Here is a 23,962-nt window from a genome sequence, read left to right as displayed (position 1 = left end):
CAAGGCAGATTTCTCACTTTATGTGAGAAAAACAGAGAAAGGTATTATGCTACTTGTCATTTATGTTGATGATTTGATTATGACAGGTGACAGTGATGAAGATATCCTTCATGTGAAAATGCTATTGAAGCAGAAGTTTGAGATGAAGGATTTGGGAGAGCTGCGTTATTTCTTGGGCATTGAGGTGATTAGATCACCAAGTGGGATACAGCTCTTGCAGAGGCAGTATGGATTGGATATGCTGTCCAAATATGGGATGACAGGCTGTAAGCCTATTTTAGTTCCTTTGGAGCAGAATGTGAAGCTGAGCACAGATGCAGGTGAGCTTTTAGAAGACCCTACTATGTACAGACGCATAGTAGGAAGTTTGATTTATATGACTATTACGAGGCCAGATTTGAGCTATGCTGTTGGATTGGTAAGTCAGTTTATGCAGGCTCCAAGGAAACCACATTTGGATGCGGCTAGATGCATACTCAGGTATGTGAAGTCCACATTGCAGTATGGACTATTTTATGAGACTGGGGTTCAGATACAGTTGCATGAATACACTAATGCTGATTGGGCTGGTAGTATTTCTGATAGACGATCTACTAGTGGATATGTGTTCTCTTTTGGGAGTGCTGCAGTCACTTGGAGCAGCAAGAAACAACCTACAGTTGCCTTGTCGAGCACAGAGGCTGAGTACAGGGGTGCAGCAATGGCTGCATGTGAGGTAGCTTGGTTGCATAAGCTACTTTATGATATGCATTAGTCTACAGATGGGCCAGTTGTCATTTATTGTGACAACATGAGTAGTATACACTTGGCAAATAACCCAGTCTATCATGCTAGAACAAAGCACATTGAGGTGCATTATCACTATGTGCGAGAGAGGGTTTTACTAGGTCTTATTGATCTAGTTTATGTCAGCACAGAGGATCAGGTAGCTGACATATTCACGAAGGCATTGGGCGCAGAGAAGCTGCTTAAGTTAAGAGACCTGCTTGGTGTGCAGGAATTGGGATTGAGCTCGAGGGGGAGTGTTGAGATATCGAGCTCCACTCGTGATATGCCAGGGTGACCGTTGTGTATTTATGTCACCGACTTGTCAGTTGCAGATGCGGTTGGTACACCGCCCATGAATAATAGCTACATGATAGCTATCCTTATCTACTCTAGTTCGTGGCTCAGTTAGTATGCCACCTTAGTTAGTTGAGTTTGGTTTGAGACCCATATATAGGGTTCTTCTATTTCTTTGTACTTGAGTTCTTTTGGCTTACACAACTAAGAAGAGGAAAACTGTTTTCAGTCTCCACCCTTGTGTGTATTCCCCCATTGTGCAAGCAAGAAAGCTTCAAGCGAGACTCCTTCCTTCTCTCCCACAATCTTGACACGAAGACCATCACCAGTAAAAATAGATGGAATTGATAGAATGCAAGATGTATGCACAAATGTATCAGAGGTGCATAGATTCTTTGGGAGGGTGTGTTCTATTTGATATGGATTCCTCACTTTGAACATGTAGCTGATGCTCTATATCAACTTCTAAGGTCAGAGATTTCATTGGGAAAGGAAGTATCAAAAATCAATGAAGAAATCGAAGCAACTCTTAAAATCTGCTCCTACATTGAGAAAGGTTGACTATTCACATGGAAAGCCTATCATTATTACTGTTGATACAAGCCCAATTAGGATTGGATGGGCAATTGGGCAAGATGATGGGAAAGGGCAAAGATATGCAATATGCTTTGGTGCTAAAGTATTGACTGAATGATAGAGAAGATATCCACAGCAAAAAAGAGAATTATGGGGAATTGTGACAACCTTAAATGTGATAAGGAGTATTTTATGGGTGCTCATGTAGTCATTGAGACCGATTGTTTGCCGGTATTGGGTATGATTACTAGTTGTGCTACCCCAGACATTGCTATGCTCCGGTGGATTGCATACATCAAATCTTTGAACCATGAATTTCAGCATATTGCAGGAAGAGATAACCCAGTGGTATACATGTTATCTCAGGCACGCTATGAGAATGAAGATGGGATGATGGATGAGGAGGAAGAAGATTACTTTCTTGCAGTTGAAAATGATGTTACAAGAGTGAATTTAGCAATGCAAGCTGTTGCTACAGCATTAATAGAAGCTTGAACAACAAAGAGAAGACACTTTAGATGTTTTGCATCTTGTGTAGAAGTGTTTCTAGAAGACAAATATGTAGGAGAATGGCTAAGAATTGGTCAATATCTCAGTACATTAAGAAAGAGAGATGAATGGTCTGATGAGGAGTTTAAGAAAATCAAGAGGAAAGCGTATGGATTTTTCTTAAAAGATGGATACTTATGGAAACATGCTAAAAAGAAATAGGGTATGCCATTGCGAGCTTTGGGTGACAAAGCTTCACAAGTAAATGTTATGCAAGAATTTCATGAAAGCTTGTGAGTTGGTCATAGAGGTGTTTGGGGTACTTTTGCAAAGATCAAAGAAAGATATTGGTGGGGTATGTATGAGGATGTTTCTCACTTTGTGGAAACATGTACGACATGTCAATTGTATTCATCTGTGAGACATCGAGATGGATTGCAGCCCACATATCCATTGTCTCTTCATTTTGAGTGGGTGGTGGATTTGGTCACAATGCCTATAGGTCTTTGAAAAATGAGGTATCTTGTGCTTGCCCATGAAGACTTGACTAATCAAGTGGAAGGGAGAGCTTTACATACTAAGACAACAAATGCTATGTGTGCTTTTCTCTTAGAAGAGATCTTTTGTGGGTATGGGTGTGTGGGAAAAATTACTGCAGATAGGGGTGAGCTAGATGCAGATGAAGCTCGTGATTTCTTTGCACGGTTGAGGATAAAGCTTGCTTTAACTTCAGCCTATAACCTTGAAGGAAATTTCAAAAGTGAAAGAGGTCATCCACCTATTGTGAAGGCATCGACAAAATCATGTGGAGAGAAGGTAAAAGAGTGGCCACGATTTCTCCCTTATGCTTTGTGGGTTGACTGAACAACTCATAGTACCGTTATAGGATATATGCCTGCAGAATTTATGTATGGTCAAAAACCTATCATGCTGATAGAAGAAATGATAGTCACATGGAGTGTGATACCTTGAGAGAAGGAGTTGAATCGAGAGGAGTTATTAGCCTTACGCATTACACAGTTGGAAAGAAAGTTAGAAGACATAGAGGTAGCAATTGCAAAGTTAAGGGCAGGAAGGATACAGAACAATAAATGGTTTGACAAAAGGCATAGAATGAGACCAAGAACTATACAAGATGAGGATTGGGTATTGGTTTATGATAGTAGTTCAGACAACCAGCATAGTGCCATGTGTAAAGTTCCAAAAGATGGTTTGGACCCTTTGTGGTAAGACAAGTGTTTGATAATGCTACTTATGCATTAAATGAACTGGATGAGACAACCATAAAACTTCTGGCAGTAGGGAAAAGAATCAAATTATTCAAGAGGCAGAAATATACTGCCTATGAGTTGCCAGAATTGAAAGAAAATGGTGGCTATGATACAAGGGGTAGCCATGAAGATATGGAAGATGAAGAAGCAAAGGATATGGTTACAAAGGATGAGAGGGACTCAGAATCTGGTGACAACTAGGATTTTGGCACATAGTAGAGGATGTGCAGGTTCAGAGGGGTTGGATGTCGTGATGCTATGCAGACACAGTGTGAAAAAGCATGGAATGTATCATGATCCACTTTCTTATTGATCAAGAGAGTCAATGTGATCTGAGTCATTAGTATTAGTGTGAGTTGCATGGATTATCCAAAAATACTAGATTTTTGGATAATTTTAGTCTATTTTTTATATTATTTATTGTAAAAATCTGCAAAAGTTAGAAAAGCTTCTAGATTAGGATGGCATGCAAAAAGCTAGTTGCTTTTTTAGCCAATTATGGGATTTTCATAAAAAAGACAAATTGACGAAATCATGTGTGTCACGATCACTCCAAACAGGCTGAAATGTGCATTTTGAACTGAAAGAAGAAGAAGGAGCGATCTGGGAGATTCTTGAGTAGGTGTCCTAGGGTTTTACCCCCCTTTCGGAGCCAAGGGAGCCATCAGATTTGGGTTCTGAGCAGCAGAGGAGCTATAATTTTGATGCACGTTTTGTTCTACGAAGAAGCTCCATGAGATCTAAAGCTTGGAGATTACTTCTGGGTAGTGCAAACATTCCAGGTTCTTTCAATACATATTGATTCAGTTCATTGTGATTTGTCTTTGTCGTGTTTACCTCTTGTCTATTTGCTTCCATCTTCTATCTCTACTTCCTTCTACCTCTAATCCTAGGTGGATTCGACCTTTCGACAAAAACCCCTCTGATAGCGGGGCGATCAATTGCACACCAAAGGAGGCAGACTGCACACCCTGCCCCAAAATCCAACTATAAGCTTTTTTAACTGCAACAACTTAAATATACGCTATTGAAGCTAGAATTACCATGGCTATTGGCACCAAACTTGCCCTCCAACGGATTCTTGTTAAGGGAATTAAGATTGCTTGTAGCAGGGTAGAGAGTGTTGTAGATACAGATTATTTGATTTTGGCAAATGCTATCAAAACTACTCATGAGATTGCTTGTAGCAGGGTAGAGAGTGTTGTAGATAGTATTGAGTGTTGCTTCAGAAGAATTTGTACGCAAGAAACCATATTCTGGAGAGAAGGAGAAGAGTACACAAAATTTTGGACAAAACTAGAGCTTTGAGAGGGAATGATGAAATGCCCAGAAATAGGCATATAGTTGTCCAAAAATGATAAAAATTTACAAGGAAACTCTTGAGTCAAAAAGGTATCTCTAGGTAAAAAATGATCTTAAAATATGATGTGTACATCATTTTATATCGTTTTTAATTTCCGCCCTTTTAAGAAGCAAGAATGAGAATGATTCTACTATATTTTCATGTTGAAAAGTCATGAGGGCATTAAAGAGTCATATATTAATGATTGCCTCCGTTTTTAGAGAAAATAGAATTGATTTTTTTAGTTATGAGGATTTTGAGAAAAAGAGACCTTATCCTATAGTTTGAGAATAAAATAGTAGGTGAAATCTATTGAAAATACAAATACGAGATTTGCTCAATTGTAGAATATCTCTTATTCTAATATTATTTTGGTATCTCTTTTTAGAGAGAGAGAGGTGAGAGAAACTCCTTAAGGGGAAAACAAAAGAGTCCATATTTCTCATAATGCAAGCTTTATGCTAAAAAGAAGAATTGTGTTTTCTTCAAAAAGCAGGTCAAATATCTAGGGTTCATAGTGTCAGAAGATGATGATATTTTAGTGGATCCAGCCAAGGTCAAAGACATACAAGATTGGCCACCCCCAACAACAGTCAATAAAGTGGGAAGATTTCTAGGGCTAACGGGTTGCTATAGAGTCTTCATTAAAGACTATGCCTCGATTCACTACACCTCTCATTGACCTACTCAAGAAGCAAGTAACCATTGTATGGACATTTATCAAACAATCCAGCTTTGAAAAGCTTAAGCATAGTTTGGTAATCACCCCTATTTTAAGGCTACCTGACATAAGCAAGGATTTTGAAATCATAATTGATGCAAGATCCCTTGCATTGGGATGCGTGCTTACGTAAGAAGGACGTCTAGTAGCCTGTCCTTCAAGGAAATTAAATATCCATGAAAGGACTATGCCATGCATGATCTAGAATTACTTGATGTAATTCTTGCCCTCAAATTATAGAGACATTATTTGCTTGGTAACAAGTTTTCCTTAGTCATTGATGACAAAAGCTTGAAATGGATTTTCACATAGCAACCTCAACATGAGGCAACATCAATGGATCGAAATTTTGCAGGAATTTGATTTTGAAATCAAATATAGACTAGACAAAGAGAATGTGATTGCAAATGTCTTAAGCCGCAAATCATTTGTCAATACTCTAATGCTAGGAAAACCCTCTAGGGCAGAAACTCTTGCTTTAATGATTTCAATGCCCAGTAACCCGAGAGTAACGCTATCATAGAAATGGCCAAACAAGTAGTGAAGGATCCACGCTATCATAAAAAGCTAAGAGAGATTCCCATTAAGGATACAAATCCAAAACTCAAGTCTAAGTATCGGGATTTTTTCATAAACGAGAAGCGTGTCTATTTCAAGACAAGGCTATGTATTCCTACAAGTCAAGAACTCAATAAGAAATTACTCTAGAAAGCTCATGATTCTCCATTTTTGGGACATCTTGAATATCCTAAGACTCTTAATTCAGTCAGAAAAAGCTTCTACTGGGAGAGACTCGAGGGTGACATACTTAAGTATCTTACCAAATGCCTAAATTGCCAGTGAATTAAAGGTGAACATGTCAAGTTTCCAAGCAAGTGCCAACCACTTGACATCCTTAAAATGAAATGGGAATATATCATCATAGACTTCATAGTTGGATTACCCCTTATACAAGAAGGATATAACTCAATAATGGTAGTCATTATATGCTAACAAAAGTTAGAAACCTTATTCTTGTAAAAACCAATTACAAAGCTTCCAATATCGCTAAATTTTTCATCAAGGAAATTTTTAGATTACATGGACTACCCTAGAGAATCATCAGTGATCATGATTCTCTCTCGATTCTCTCTTCACATCAAACTTTTGGAAGAGTTTGTTCGAAGTTCTAGTAACTCAACTCTGCTTCACTAGTGCTTATCATCCCCAAATCGATGTTTAGACGGAGCGAGTTAATCAAGTTATTGAAGATATACTTAGAGCTTATTGTAATAGGGAACCTAAATGATGGATCCAATACCTACTCTTAGTTGAATTTTCCTACAATGCATCATATCATCAAAGTCTTCAAATGACTCCTTTCTAGGCATTGTTTAGGCAAGGTTGTCTTACACCAGTAAGTTTTTTTTATCATCCTACCCTACAAGTAGAAGAATCTAAGCAAATGCTAGAAGAAATGGATCAACAAGTAAAGGCTATAAGGCAAGATATTCAGACTCCAAGGATTGATAGAAAGCATATGCTGACCAACAAAGACAAGAACGCATTTTCAAGGAAGGAGACATGATTTTTATTTGAGTTCGCCATAGAAAAGTTCCTTATGTCTAGGAGAATGCAAGAAGCTAAGTCCCACATATTGCTGGTCATATAAGGTGTTAAAATGTCTATGACCTAATGATTATAAGCTACAACTCCCTGACAACTTGAAAGTGCATAATGTATTCCATGTTAGTCTATTAGAAGCCTATGTTCCTAACCCTGATCACGTACTTAACGACCAACAAATTGTGATGCCCAGTTGAAGAGCCCTCGAAATTCAACCCGATAGGATACTTGACAAGTGAGAGATGTTTTTAAGAAGTAAAACCCTTAGGGAGTATCTCATCCAATGGAAAGACTATCTTAAAGAGGAAGTCACTTGGGTTGATGAAAAATCACTATGTAATGAATATCCTTAGTTTCATCCAAAGATGAGGATATCTCAATTTCTCTAAGGGGAAAAGGATGTGATGTTTTGACTTTCTTGACTTCCCGTACATTAATTTTGAAGAACTTAGACTATTTAAAGCGATGTCTTGACGAATAAAATAATCTATATTTCGTACCCCAATACCTTTCGAGATCGATATGGATATGAATATCTCTACAAGGAAATTTCCATGTGCATGGTGGTTATGGCTAGTATGTTCGGAGTAGACTAACAATGTTTAATACTTAAGCAAGTCAAGACTTGACTTGAGGAGGATTAAAGGCATAGAAAAGAAAGAGCTTTAAGATTTTTTTTTTTAACTTTAAGTTTTTTTTAAAGCTTAATAGAGAAGGAGACATCAACTAATTGTGCCACCCCCTCCCCTCCCTTTTTGGCAAATCATTGCCATCTTCTCCTTTCCCAATTTGGAAAACTAAAAGATAGAGAAAAATCTTGAGATCTCTCTTCTCAATCTCAGTAAAAGACCTCAACAATCTCCCCCTTTTCTTAATTTGACAAGAGGCCCAAATTGAAGCAATATCGCCCAAAAGCCAGGTAAATAAGTCATGCATCTCTACCAGCCTCTCTCAATCTCAAATAATAGATTGCTAGCATTAGATTGCATCTCAAAAGCTTCCAAATAGCTAAATTGGCAAGATACCCTCCATAAGAGCTCCTCTTCTTGGCCACAACTCATGAGACCCCCTCATTTCAATTAAATTATAAATATGGGGCATGAGGAGCCGTTGAGGACATTAGCTAGAAGCAGGGAAAGAGACTTTTCTCGAATCGAGAGAGAAGAGCAAGAGAGAGAGAGAGGCAATAGGAGAGTGAGAGAGATAATTCTTATTGCAAAGACAAGGAGGATACTCTATCACCTTTCTAAGATAAATCTTGTCTCTTCTACTTTCACTCCCCTATAGAATCGAGACTCTACATGATTTCTTCTCAATTCCTATTGTTGCCATCTCTATCAATCTAATCGAGATGGCCCATAGCTCTATTATCGAAGTCTTCTCTACAATTTCCTAATCGAAGACCATGGCCTCAAAGAGGAAAGTTAAGAAGACCGCGGAAGTTGGAGCTACTAATAAACATACCGATGCAACCACTACAAATGGAATGGCAAATATCAGAATTACAAATGAAGCTGTGAATACCAACAACAACCAAGCCCTCGTTGTAAATCTCTAGGTACCATATTTGACTATTATTTTAAATATAAAATACGGTAAAGAGATAATCATCTCATGGTTTAGTAAAGAAAAATTGCATTCATAAGAGTAGGACTTTTCCATATAATCTAAAGCATAGAGAAATATTGTTAATTGCAAATTCAAAGGGTTAATTTAATTATATGAGATGCACTAGGAATAGGACATAGGGAAATTGCCGCACCACCTAAAAGAATTTGTGATTTTATTGCATCAATTAGGATTTACTAAAAATTAGATTTAGGGACTATGAATTTTGCAATAATAAATATTTAAATATGAAAAAATTGATTCCATTTTTTACTAAATCGATGGAACCTCTAATCGATAAATACAAATGCTAATTCCTTGAACAATCTTGAGATGGAGTTATTAGAATACTTTATGTTATAAAATATCCAAGAGTTTTGAACCAAGTGAGTTATCTTTAGACAAGGGCCAATAGAATCCCATTAAGAAAAAAAAAAGAGAGAGAAAAGAGATCATCACGAAAGTTTTTTTCTTATAGAAGTCCTTTAGCAATCTTAGAAGAATTCCCCCCAAAGAAGAGGGGAGTTTTGAAAAAAAAAAACTCTTGTTTAAATTTATCTTGGGCTAGATCCCAAGGGGAAGAGTAATCCAAGAGGATCATTGGAAGATATTGCCACTTATGCTAAGTTTAGCCCTAATATTGTTATTCTAGGAAAAGGGTTGTCTTTGAAAGAAATTCATTAAAATTGTTGTGTATAATACTAAGCTCTTTGTGGTTGTAAATTAGGTTCTGATTTTTCCAAAATTATCAAGATAAAAGATAGATAATCGAGTGCAAATTGCCCAGCACTAAGGGTTTGAGATTCCACATGGTTGGATCTTTGTAACTAAAGTTTGTATTGTAATAAGATGTTTAAGTATTTAGATTTTTTATGTTAGTAAGAATGACATGTAATATAGTAGTTTCAACAACAAATGAGTGAAGATAACTTTTTTTTTTCTGTCATGTCTTTTGTCTCCCTTTGGTAGCAGAACCTATGCATATTTGAGCAAAGTTATATTGCTTGTGATTATTTATGTGCTAATGATTCATACGAAATGCATTTAGGAAGTTTCTTTGTTGAATTCCTCCTTGGATAGGTGTCAACTAGGTTCATTAGTTTGAATTGGTGCCAAAATAGGAATTTCTAGTTAAAAATTCACAGTGTAAGTTTGCAATTAAAAATTCCCAATTGAATTTTATATTTAGAAATTCACCTATCTAGGAATGTGTGCAAACTAGGAAAAGTAGCAGATTTCTTACATACCAGTAACTAGAGAATCACCTCTCAACCCTTTTTGCATATAGGAAAGTTTTCTTGCATACCAAATTTTCCCTACATAGAATCTTAACTGGGAAATGTCCCATTTTCCCTAGTGTATACATTCCCTACATATGTGTATTTCAAACTGGGAAATTTCATGGGAAATTCTCTCTTTTTCCTATTTAGGAAAAGATAAAAAGTTCATTGTACTGGTTGTGGTGGCGATGGTGTGTTAGATTCAATCACCACAGAGGGTTGTGCTCGATCATCACACAATTACGCAAGTTCAGTCTCGTCAAGCGGTGGCAATAACCCACAACTCTTCTCCGAGCTCACCACCATCAAGGCCGCCTAGAGCTCCACCATGTATCCCAACTTTTGCAGCTACCAAGCCATCTCCTCCAACCCTATCACCCTCTCCGCCAAGCCTATACAACTCACTAGCCTCAACATCCGCCATACCCTCAACCATGTCCATGATGCCTCTGCCTTGGCCTCCCACCTCCAAATAGCCTCTCACTTCTCCCTCCTCAAAGGTGCCACTGCCTATTGTTTCGAGCTCATGGAAGACCCCAAAGATAAACTCAATGATTCCATCTCTTCCCTGGACTCCTTGAGCTTGCTCTCACCATATGCACCATAACCAAGGATGTTGAAGTCAAGCTTAGTGGCACCATGGGGTATCGGCTCGCTTGCTCATAAGGCTTTGCCTCTCAAAACCAAACCAATGACAAGACATTTGCACATGTCAAAGTTGCCCAGCAGGACAAGGTATGGAAAGAATTGATTGTTTCAATCCCACATTTTCCACATTTGCATAGGTGGTGGCATCTCTTGGAAGTAGCAACAAAAGAAGAACTAGACAAGGATGCAAGGCAATACTATAGTTGCAGCACAATGTAGGCTTGCACAAAAAGAGTGGTTATATTTGTGAGGAAAGGGGTGGATGCTACTGTCTTGTGTGTGTGATGTTACTCCATAAAAGAAAGAGAGGCTAAGTACCTCAAGAAGTTGGTATCCATCAGTCAACGGCCAACTAGGAGCACTGATTTTTTTTGTTGTACTTCGTCATCAAGGGGGAAAAAAGGGAAGCAAAGCAACAACAAAAGAAAACAATGTGGAATTAGGAATCAGGTTTCATATTTTATTTACTTGTTTTTTATTTGATAACTTTGCAACATTCATTGAGTGGTTATTGTCCATGTCCTAACTCGCAAACTTGATTTTCCACATGTTGTGATAAAGATGATAACATGTTTGTGTGTATAAAAGGCCATTTAAATGTCCTTATGAGAATAGAATATTCGACATATTGATGTGTGAGAATAATAACATCTAATATTCTTTATGTGGATTTTGTAAGTGTATGATTGAAATTTTAATTAAGTATATTTCCATTTTGTATTATTGCACATCACAATGAAAGTAGAATCCTCAAAGCTCCAATAAACCACAAGTTTTGGTATAGAGGGCTATCTCATATACAATGCTATATATAGATTTTATAACTTCTCACATTCTTCACCTCTACTTTAAGATATGGTTTCCAATGAAGGAGTAGCTCTTGATAGTTAAAATGTTTCAAAGAGTCATTAGCCACAAGTCATGAAGCAAATTGAGGCTAATCTAATAGTAGCACTTATGCTTTGAGTACTCATTTATTGTAGAGACTTCCTCACACATGCAACAATAATATTTCTACCTTCACACCATAATCATAAGTTCTTATAGTTACTCTAATGGCTTACAAATTCACATGATGTATGATATGGGCTATGTCATGTGGAAGGAGAAAACTATGCATCATGCCATCTTCAATGAGAGAACTAAGACACAACCTAGTGTGTGTGTGTGTGTGTGTGTGTGTGTGTGTGTGTGTGTGTGTGTGTGTGTGTGTGTGTGTGTGTGTGTGTGTGTGTGTGTGTGTGTGTGTGTGTGTGTGTGTGTGTGTGTGTGTGTGTGTGTGTGTGTGTGTGTGTGTGTGTGTGTGTGTGTGTGTGTGTGTGTGTGTGTGTGTGTGTGTGTGTGTGTGTGTGTGTGTGTGTGTGTGTGTGTGTGTGTGTGTGAGATCCATTATTGGGGTTTTTGTTCCTAAAAAGTTAATGGTACCCACTTCAACTTGGATGCTTGGAGGAGTTACTGCACCCACTCCAACTTGGATGCTATAAATCTTAACAATATTCTCATACAAATGTTTATGTTCCACAAAGGAAACATGTTTTAAAAATAATTGTTACACATTTAGCTAATCATTAATTTGGATTTATCTTTATTCCAAATCTGTAATATTTTTATTTGATTTTTTCTTTCTTTGCCCTCTTTTTTTACATGTGTAGCTTGAAGAATCTTTTAGCATTTTAGCTTACCTTTTTGTTTGTTTCAATAGCTTTGAAGCTCCTTTTAGTGTTTTAGCTCAACTTTTTATTCATTTTGTTCTTGTTGCCATTTAGCACTAGTTTCATTTTGTTTGTGTCCTGGCTTTTCTTTTTCCATCTTAAGCTTCTTTCTCGATCTCAATCTCGATTATGGGAGCTTCCCTTCGAGCTTCTCTTTGCTTCACTTCAACTTTGCTCTAAAGGATGGAGCTTCAATCAACTTTGTTTCATGTCGCCAAAGTGAAGCCCTATCTAGGTTACTTGTGCTAACTATTTTTGCATTTCTACTAGTCCATATTGTTGCATGTGAATTAAAGACCATCTCATCGCTAAGGCTCATCTCATCATGTGTATGGCATAAGCCTTGCCTTGTCTTGTTGTGTCTCATCTTGTATGGCATAATGCTCCTCTCATTGTGTGTGGGTAGTCTAAGGAACATCTTGTCATGACTACAATAGGCAGAAGAGCCTTCTCCCCACTTTGTCAATGTCAACATTGATAGTTAATTATTCACTTATATAATTAGCTAGCTAGTTATTAGCATTGAGACTTCAAAACAATTAGCATCGATAGCTCAAAACGATTAGTTAACTAATTTACAATGATTAGTAATATAAATTAGTTATTTAGTAATTATTTTAATATTATTAAATTATAATAATTGATTAGCTAGTTCAAAAAAATAGTTAATTAAATATTTCAGTAATTAGCAATAGTTTTGACATTCCCAAATTATAATAGCGAGTTAATTAGTTCAAAGAAATTAGTTAATAGTTAGCTAGTTCAAAACAATTGGTTAATTAAATTAGTGTTAGTAGTTGTAGTATTATTAGTTAATTAGTTAGACTTATATAGTATTAGTAGTATATGTAATCATTAATAGTTAAATAGTAGTGAAACGAAAGGGGAAAAAAACAATCTTTTGAATGTACAAAAAAAATGAAAGCGTAACAATCTTTCAAACGTATTGAAAAAAATGAAATTATATATCTTTTGAACAAACTACATATTTTGAATAGATGGGCGAATTTCATCCTTCTCCATTATTATTTAAATACGAAGAGACATGTACCAACTCTTCAATATGCTATATAGCATGTTTATTCATTTCATTTAGTTTTTGAAGTATTGTTAATTTTTATTTATTTTAATATTTATTTATTTCATTTATTTATTTATAATACTATTTTTAAAAAGTTAAAAATTATCATTCTCACATGTTAAAGAGATAAACTAGCTTATTTATTTTCTAAAATAGCATCAAGTCTGTCATGTGACAAAGTACCTTTAATTGGAAAGGAAAGTTAGGTGATCCATCCCAAAGTAAGATAATAGTCAATTAAGAGAGAAAAATTTTACCTAAAAGCCATGTCTCTTGTTGTGACTCGACACTCTACTGTGTCAAGACTATGAGTCATTTTTTATGTCCAAGTTTTGCCTAGAATCATTGTTACATAATCCTCCGATGCACTTTTTATAACGTACGTGCTTTTGGTATGTCTCAAACCCTTACATTCCTTGAACATATGTGCAAAATTTGCAATTGGTATGAACCATCTCACAAGTACATTCTTTGAGCCAGTGCTTGGCTTCATAGAGTTCAATATATCTAGTGAAATTTTTTTGCTACACATGTGCAAAATGTAACTACTACACAATGGCCATTCTATGCTATTGAGATTCGATATGCGCATAGACTCAAGGGTTCTATATTCTCGACCCCCCTTGGGCAATATGTACTTGGAGTCATAGAAAAAACAAGATCATCTACTAGCTGCTTAGCTATACGCCCCTCAAAGAGCAATCTAGCAATTTCGAGGTGGTAACACTTAAAAGAACCTATGAAATTCTCAATATTTTGACACTCACAGCAATCCGAAGGGTATACTTCTATAAATACAAGACAAGTAATTACATAGATATCATGAAATTTATCATTCTCAATGAGTTGCAAATACTTATTATTTGCAATGTTTCGTTGAAAGGGCACACTATGAGCACAATGAGCACAATATATATTTGTTTTTGCATGAATACATGTTGTACCAACGCCTCTTTTACAAGGTGAGAATCAACATTCCTTTGTCTAAGAGCGAAAATTTTACCCTTCTAGTGCTTTGATACATCTGAAACTTCACCCTAAAAGCTCCCTTCATACTTTGATGCATATGTACCCAAGACGAGCAATGATACGTATCAGTGATCCAATTCCCTTCTTCATATTTTCTGTTATGTACTTCTATTGAGAGAATTCTTGTTCTTCTCTTAGGCATTATAAACTAAGCATTAGATGTAAAGAAGTATATATTAATCCCTAAGCAGTAAGCATTTTAAGTCTGATCACCAGTATGCCATACAAATCAACATGACATTAAGAGATGTTCACACTTCTGTAAGCATACACAAACATTGATATTGAAATGCATGTGGATATGTACATTGGCACAAAGTATAGATTCAATTTCAAAACATCACTTTAAGCATACCATTTACATGATATTTAATGGAATGAATAGCACAATAATACTCAGAGAATTTTGTCAAAATAAATTTCATTATAATGAATATTAGTCTAATTTGACTCAATACATTGTGTGAAGTGAGAGTATTATAAAGTAATTGTTACAAGGATAGTAGCCACATGGCATGCAAATCTTAATAGGCACATTGGATTGACACCTGAGATATTCTATGACTCAACACATTGTGCATTATATGGATGTTATGATACAAGAGTTTCATGGATAATATTTTCCATTTGGCATGGAGATTTGAATGGACACATAGGACCAATAAAGCAGAGGATTTTTGAACCATCAACTTCTAGTAGATCCATATCACCTAGCACAAAGGAATCACTCACCACAACAAAATAGTTGATCACAAATTATCTGCTTCACCTAAACCTTGTACAATACCTGCATATACAAAAAAATACTCGTATGAATACCTTTTAACAAAAATACTAGCATGAATCCCTTTTAACAAAAAATATCTAAATAACTGCATTAATAGAAGTAATACAAAATAAGGCCAATTTACATATAAGCTAACTAAAGATAAGATTGAATCATTGCTTATCAAAACGAATTGTAATGATGGACAAAAGAAAACATCAATCCCATCAAAATAAAAGTCACTAATCAAATGAATAAATTTTGGCACCACAAAATATGGCAATTTTACCTGTAAATTGTGCTACAAAATCTCTTTGCTCTACCTTCTGTTAAGTGCTGCAACAAAAATTGGTCCTTAAGTTAGAACTAGCATCAAGCCCTATTGTAAAGATGGTAGAAAAGGGAAAACGCAGCAGAGAGGAAGAAAGAGAGAGTGTGTGAGTACGTGGAAGAGAGAAAGAAATGAGTACCTATCCAATCTTGCCCAAATTGATCTTTACAAAAGACAATAGCAAGAGTTAATGTTTACATGAAGGTATACTGAAAAAATAGTAGAAAAGAGGAAACATAGAGAGAGAAAGAGAGAGGGAGAGAGAGATGAGCACTTATGCAATGTCACCCAAAATGATATCTGTAATAAAACAAAAACAAGGGTTAGAACTAGCATCATGCTGTATTGAAAAGATAGCAAAAAAAAACCAAACAGAGAGAGAGAGAGATTAACACCTTTGTCTCTTGCTCTAAATAAACACAATAAAAGAGAAACAACACATAGAGAAAGGGGGGAAGAAAGGAGAGAGAGAGAGAGAGAGAGAGAGAGAGAAACACCTATGCCTCCTACCCAAAACAACCTCTACAATAAAATAATAATAATAGTAAGAAATGACATCAAACCCTATTGAAAAAATAGCAAACAATAGAAAATTCAAAGAGTGAAGGGCACCTATGTTTTGCCCAAAATCTGGAGCTTCATGGAGAAGAAAGTGTAGAGATAAGAAGAATGCTCAAAACCTTAATTACTCTCAGCAAGAAGCTTCAATGGAGATGAAAATTCACCAATATAAAGAAGAGAGGGAAAGTGGTATGCTGCTCAACTTTTGGGTCAAATTGATTTTATGAGAGGAAAAAAAACCTAAATTGAAAATTTTTCAAAAAAGGGGGAAAAATATGAGTAGAGAGAAACTAAAATTTTGTGTACTATTCATTATCCCTTTTTTTAAATCCCTCACTATCCCTTTTTTTAATTAAAAAATCCAAGATTTGGAGAGAGAAGATTCACCCTCCATGGATGTCAACATCTAGCCTTCCTATTGGATAATCCAAAAGGATCACATCTTAAACTATATTATTTTTAAGGGCCCATTTGTGAGTTTATTTTTTTCCAAATGATGATGATAAGGTAAAGGATAGTCCAATGGAGGTGAAAACATGGATAGAATGCATGGAAGATTATTTCATTGTTATAGGGATTGCACTATCAAATCAGGCAACGTTCACAAAGGATACTCCAACGGAGGCGAAAATATGGATAGAATGCATGGAAGATTATTTCATTGTTATAGGCATTGCACTATCAAATCAAGCAATGATCGCAAAACTAAAACTAACAAGGGATGTAGTCTTTGGTGGAAACAATGGTGCAATGACCAAGGAGTATCGAAAATCGCTATTACTTCTTAACACCATATTGGGGAATATGGGGATTTCCCATACGTTTGGGACACGTGGTCAAATCTTTGGATTTGTCATAACTTGAACATTATAACTCCAAATCGAGCGCTCTAAAGCTCAATAGATTCCATTTTTCAAGCACTTTCCAATGATAGGTCACATCATATGGTTTTGAGAAACTTATGGGCATATTATCTGGGCGCCACCTTTTTAGTATTCAAAAAATGGAGATTGGGAGATTCCCAAACTCACTAATATTGTGTTTCTTTGAACATGCTTACGGATGATGTGCATGGGAGATACCTTCCACCCACATACGGACCTAGAAGATGAATGAATTTGTCAATTTAAAGCACCTAAGCCTAAGCCTAGAAACTTATGACTCCAAACTCATAACGCTTCTAAAATATGCACCAACAATGGGTATTTCATACTAAGTATCCAAATTTTGCAATGGTCTAAGTCCACCCTTGAATACATGTCTTGAGTTAATGTGACCATCAAATTTAGAAGATGCATTGATTCGAGCAATCCCAATAGTTCAAGAGATGGAGAAAAAGTCAAGAAATATAAAAACTTGGAACAAGAACTGTTAGAATAAGGGAAACTCCCAAGGTTATGAAAAAAGAGCCCAAGGCAAGTATCAGCCAAACAGGGAAAAGAGAGCCAAGTCAAATGTAGTAGGAGATTTACTACCCATTGGAAAAAAGACAATGAGGCTCCAAGGTCCTTTTATTGTAAGGAATCGGGATATTTCAAGAGGCAATGCTCGAAGCTTGGCCCAAATAACCACCAAGGCCAATTTTAAGGGCAGAACCAAGTTGCCAAGGGAAAATTTGTTGGAATATTAACCCTGAAGGAGATCAGTGATGATAAAGATCCTACAATGAAAACTCATATGGAAAGAGCAAGAGTATATGCCACTCTCAATTAGAAGGGTCCAAATGGCCAATTCTTGGTGATTTGGACACTAGAAAATTATCAAGGTAAATCCTTCCAGATTTTAATTGTTTGTGGGAGTACCCATTCTTTCATATCATCAAGATGTGCAAAAAAACTAGGCATAAACACCATAGATGATTTTAGTGGCTATATGTCGCCAAATGGCTATATTTTTATTTTTTCGGATTTTTTTTTGAAACTCAAGTAGGTTGAGTTATAACTCCAAAATTTTTATTCTCCAACATTTCTAAGGTACATCAAGATTTTGAAGGCTCTTTCGTCATTCATGTAAAATAAATATATTAAATTTGCCACAACATTTATAAGTTATGGGATATATATAGAAACATTCGCCATATGTACATATGTACTCACACACATTACATACATAGACATATGCCACATACTACTTATCCTTGCTCCTTTACATACTCATACACATGACTCACACACACCCCTCCGCACACACACATTACTTAGCATTACATCTACTCTTCTATTCATACATACAATGATACACAATTCTTAGAACCAAAAGGTTTGAGGTACTCATGGTCCAATAACTTGAGCTAGTCAGAACTTTGAAGCATGCATCTTGAAAGTTGCAAAGCAAGATAGAGCTCTACCTAAAACCCATAAATGCTAAGGGACTTCCCCTCTTCATAGACTTGAGCACAAATAATACATCCCCTTCAATGAATGGTTTATCCAAGAGCAAGATAATTTCAGCAAGGTGCCAAGGACTCTCTCCATTTCTGCATCCAAGATTTTAGCAACACACTAGAACCAATCAACAACACTCTTGGGCTCAACTTCGGCTAGCATGGAGAGATGCTTGTGGAAAACATTAGCATATCCTAGTCATCGGTAAAGGTGCATCTATTTTTGTCCTAAATAAAGAGTGTTGTTGATTGGTCCTAGAGTGGAAATCCAAGATTTTAGCAACACACCAGGACCAATCAACAACACTCTTGGGCTCAACTTTGGCTAGCACTGAGAGATGCTTGTGAAAAACATTAGCATATCCTAGTCATCAATAAAGGTTTTCGTCCTAAATAAATGTGATAATCTCTCTTTGATGCTTGGCTTTGAAGGAATTGAAGTAAAATTGATATGGAGCATCTCTCAGGAGGTTCCACCTAACTTAACAAGAGGATCCAAATCGAATGTTCAAGCCGCTAACACACAATGATAAGTAGCAATGTTGATTATGAGGTTGGGACCCTCAAGGTGGCTAGCTATGTGCAACTCCTTCTTGAGTAGGGTTTTATACAAGAGGGGGTGATGCTCTAATTCTCAAGTCACTTTGACAGAGATTCCATGGCCCAAAAAATCTTGTAGTCTCAATTTTAATGGCTGATTCTATTCCATCCTACTATAAGGTTTTGTCAAGCATTGTGATGAATGCTAATGCACAAAAGTTTCAATTAGGAAAGACAAGATGGAGCTCATTCTAATGATTGCAGGACAACCATTTAAAAAGTGAAAAATAGATTTTGTAGGGCCTATAAGTCTTGCAACTCAATATTCTTAGGCTAGATACATTATTATTGCTACTTATTACCTAACTAACTAGGTTGAGGCTAGGACCACGAGGAAAAACGATGCAAAAACAGCATCAATGTTCTCGTGGGATTAAGTGATCTCACAGTTTGGTTGCCCCATTGAGATTTTTTGTGATCAAGGTACGTACTTCATTAATGAAGTGATTTTCACACATGATGTCCACATTCATGATTGTACACTAAAAATCCTTCCCATATTACCCACAAGAAAATGATCAAGCTAAACCTACAAACAAAATCTTGATTAATATCCTAGCTCAAACCATCTGTGTCTCTCAAAGCAATTTGGGCAACAAGCCAATGGTAGCACTTTGGGCTCATCACAGTCTATAAGACCATGATTGGTCATACCCCCTTTAAATTGACTTATGGTATCAATGCAATTATGCTAGTTGAACTGTTCATCCCTAGCTTGAGAGTAGTTATGCAAGAGTGGTGGAAAGGTAGGAAAGCTTGGACCAATTGCTTGATAGAATTAGAATAAAAACTCAATTATTGGCAACACACGCTCTTGTATGCAAAAAAGTATGACATAAGACGTTTGACAAACACATCAAGCTCGAGATTATTAGAAAGATGACCTTGCATTGCTCTACTTCATTAGAGAGTATAAGCAAAAAATGAAATATTGAGATCCAGGCGAGGATCTAGGCTCTTTCAGCATGCTATGTGAGATTACTAGAGTGGATAATGTCAAGCTTAAAACATTGAATGGTGAAGGAAAAGGCTTCTTCAAGGAAAGACGAATCAAAAAATATATCCACTTGCACTTCCACTACACAAATCCCCAATGAGACTACTATCTATTGTCATATGAGTAGTTAGAATCACTAAAGTCAACCCTAAAGATGAATGCCCTATACTTGCAACTTATCTAAGCATCACACTAACTACAAGGAAATCCTGCATAGTCATCACTTTGATTGATGAAGGTGTTGATTGTAACATTTTGACATATTATGATTGGATAGGAATTGGGTACTTGGCACTCATACCAATGACTACAAAAGTAAATATATATGGAGGATCTCCTTATGCATTATTAGGAAAATATCAAATTATGTTGACCATCAAAGCTAAAAGTCTATCCACCATTTTCTACATGTTGCCTAACACTAAAGAAGTTAGCAATGAGGTATTGTTGGCATTCCCATTTAAATGACCAAGTAAGTGTATAGTTGACCTCGAATAACAATGTATTCATTTGGAGTTGCCCAATGTCAAGATACTCAAAACTTTCAACAAGGTCACGAATGTTTCGATTAAGAAGGAAATACCACCAATACTCTCCATGTATCCAAATTCACCCCTTAAAAAGAGCTACCCTCTTCAACAAATTGCTCAAAGTTCAAGCAGAACATAGTAAACCAATCAATCATGTACATTAGTCCAATGTGAATAATAAAAAGTGGGTACCAATGTTGAATAGAAAAAGTAAATATGCTCACTTACACACTCGTCACCAATCAAAATCAACCCCTAACCAAGTACTATGGCAATGTAAACGTTACGCTCCAAATCCAACTCAAAGGGTTCCTAAAGCTCTACTTAAAGCATAAGGTTATTATGTTGGTAACAAGCACATCTAGTTGCCAAAGCTCGCATACAAGGCTACCCTAATATCCTCACAACCAAATTCTTGGGATGCCGAGTCTCCACAACCAAAAATACATTCGCCACAACTACCAACATCTAATGATGCACCTCAGCATGATAACAAAATGATAGAACCATAGGCATCACTAGTCAATCCTATAAAAAGCCCAAACTGTGAACACTGGCAAACAATGTGCAAAGAATCATAGTTCACTAAGTCGACAAGCTCACATAGGCTAGCCATCCCTAATTGTAAGGAATGCCACAAACCATAAGAACTATATCACATTTTCATTCCCAAGCCCAAGTCCAACCAATGAATGCAAGATCCCCATTTGAACCTAAAAACACACTCAAATCAGTGCCTAAAACAAGACAAGGTCAAGTAGTTACAACACTTGATCAAATTAGCCACTAGAAGCCAAAATCCCCTCATGGCCTCTGACCTTCTTATGAGAGGTAGCCTCTCTTAGAACTAGTTTCCAACAAGGCTGTTATACCAACGGTGACATAGTCACATGTATTTAACAGCTGGATAGCATCTTCACTCTATTTGCATGTAGCTACAAATGACTTGATCTAGGTCTCCTCGATGAAAATACCACAAATGATGTGAAGTCTCTACCATCCTCATGGAAGGGATATGATTTTATATTCACCAAGGTCGCCTCAATTGTCGATGAGCTCATTGCAACTCGAGTTTTATGAGAGCAATCCCTAAAAGGAATATTGCTCACCTCTTTCAAATGTAGTGTGTTGAGACCACCATTGATGAGCTTGCTAGCCTCGATCATCTTGCACATATTGATTCCTCATTCTTATAGCATTGGTTTATGTTACGGATGCAATAGAAAAGAATGGGATGCTAGATCACGACCATGTAGGGTAACAGTGTACATTAGGACGTCTGACTATGATCCTACTTATCTTACCCCCACTTTGCTTTGAAGCACATGTCCAAGAAATTAGGACATGTATCAATAGTAAGCAGAAAATAAATTAAAAAAGGTGGCAAAAGAGGAGGGTCTTCACCCATTATTCTTTGATGTGAATGGAAGAATAGATAGATATGCCATAGTGAGATTACTCCTTTAGGCCACATTGCTATTGGGATAATTTTTTTAGTTACTAGAAGATATGAACGTCATCCAATTTACCAATTGTAGCTATCCTTTTCTTCCAACAATAGCCCTAGCAGCAAAGTCCAAATTGAAGATCTATATGATGAGCAAAACATACTTAGAAAGATCGTTGCAGCTACTACCTCAACCACCATCATTGAGGAATTAGAAAGAGCTCCAATGAAGTCCTCATCATTTACTTATATATTAATTTTCTTTAAAAAAGAGAAAAATAAAAATAAAAAGACTGAGGGCTCCACACAATCATAACACCTAGGGGCCTTAACCCCTAGCCCTACCCCACTTTACAAACTCAAGGCACCTCAAGGGCAGGACATCTCAAGAACATTGGTAGACATGTCACCCTGAGCTTTGCATCACACCTCCCCAAGCATCAATTGGGTCCTCCAGCGTGAGACAATATTCCAAGCTTGCTTGGGTTTCCTCAACTCATCATCTTTTAAATATTTGTATTGTGTGTATTGTAAGCTATGGGGATACGTGCAACATGTACACTTCCACATTCTAGTCAACACACCAACGATGCTATAGAGGCATACCATGGCACCTTCAAGTACAAATTCTTAGGTAGCTCAAAGAGGTTGAATGGGAGATGGGTGGATTGGCTCCTTCATAAATTGACAAGTTCAGCTCTTCCATATTATTGGTATGTGCAAGCTATAAAAGAAAGTGGATTTGTGAGAAGCAATAACATTGAAAAGATAGTGGCTAACTCATATGAGAGGGCTTTGAAGATTCCAGTCAAGTATGTTAGATTCGAAATGAATGGTACAAGGGCTTCATGTGCATATGTAAGAAGCATGTCCAAAGACACTATTGAATACACAGTTTATAATGCGGATTGTCAATGGGCATGTTGTACATGCAAGTAGGCAGAGTTGGGGAACATATGTAAGTATCAAATCAAGGTGCTACTTCTTATAGGGGTACCGAATACTACAGTGGTGGCACAATGTATGGACTTATATAAAGGCATGGAACCAAGAGGAAAATATAAAGGACTTATAAGTAACTCTCATATGATACAGCATGAGGCTGCACATGATCCATACATGCCAACCACGTTGGATGTGGATAATCTCCAAGACATGGATACAAGTATGACTAATATCTCCCATGGAGACACCCACCCATCCACAACATTGCAACATCTATGCCACGATGTATCTGATTTGGTGGGGGATGACATGGAGCTTATTTCTGAGGCGTGTTCTTCTATGAAGAAGATGTTGAGCCAAATTCGAGCTCTGAAAGGTCGTAGAGAAGATATGTGCAGTACACAAGCTTTTGTGCCCACTAATGATGGATTTGGAAATACCATACAACAAGCTAATCCTTTCATTGAAAAATGACTAACTAAAAGAAGAGTTTCTAGATTGGTAGAATCACCCACAACATCATCCTTCATGGCTCCACCCAAAACCAAACGGCCCTCAATGCAAGAGAAGCTTGATGCTAGAGCCGCAAAAGAAGATGAAGAAGCCCATGTCTCAAAATAGGAGGAATGCTACATTGTTATATTCTTATGGTACTCTTATTAAATTGTGAAATCTTTGAGCTTTTATTCTCTATGTCCTTAAGCATGTGTATTGGTCCTATCTAGATTTAATAAAAGAGAGAGAGAGAGAGAGAGAGAGGTAGGTATGTATGTTGATGATGTTAGTCTTATGGAAATTCAAACCAACTAATTACCTATTTTGTTGTTATTTTGGGTGTAACAATTGGCTTATAATGTAGGGCACAGTATGTCCTAATGATTGGCCACCTCTCCTTCAATTATATCCACATGTATGTTACGTTTTTCATTCCATATTCTTCAATGGTATAGTTCACTAGAGCACAAAATTTGAGTAAAA

General features: G+C 36.7%; 1 pseudogene; it reads left to right on the top strand.

Annotated features, from left to right (window-relative positions):
- Positions 1-22,576: 22,576 nt before the first annotated feature.
- On the top strand, positions 22,577-23,458 carry LOC148013177 (uncharacterized; annotated as a pseudogene).
- Positions 23,459-23,962: the final 504 nt, after the last annotated feature.

The sequence above is a fragment of the Lygodium microphyllum genome, chromosome 26, assembly GCF_053477565.2.
Source record: "Lygodium microphyllum isolate KBCC chromosome 26, Lygodium_microphyllum_v1.1.10, whole genome shotgun sequence".
NCBI lineage: Eukaryota > Viridiplantae > Streptophyta > Polypodiopsida > Schizaeales > Lygodiaceae > Lygodium > Lygodium microphyllum.
The sequence above is the reverse complement of the archived record's forward strand: the minus strand, read 5'-3'. Positions and strand labels throughout refer to the sequence as shown.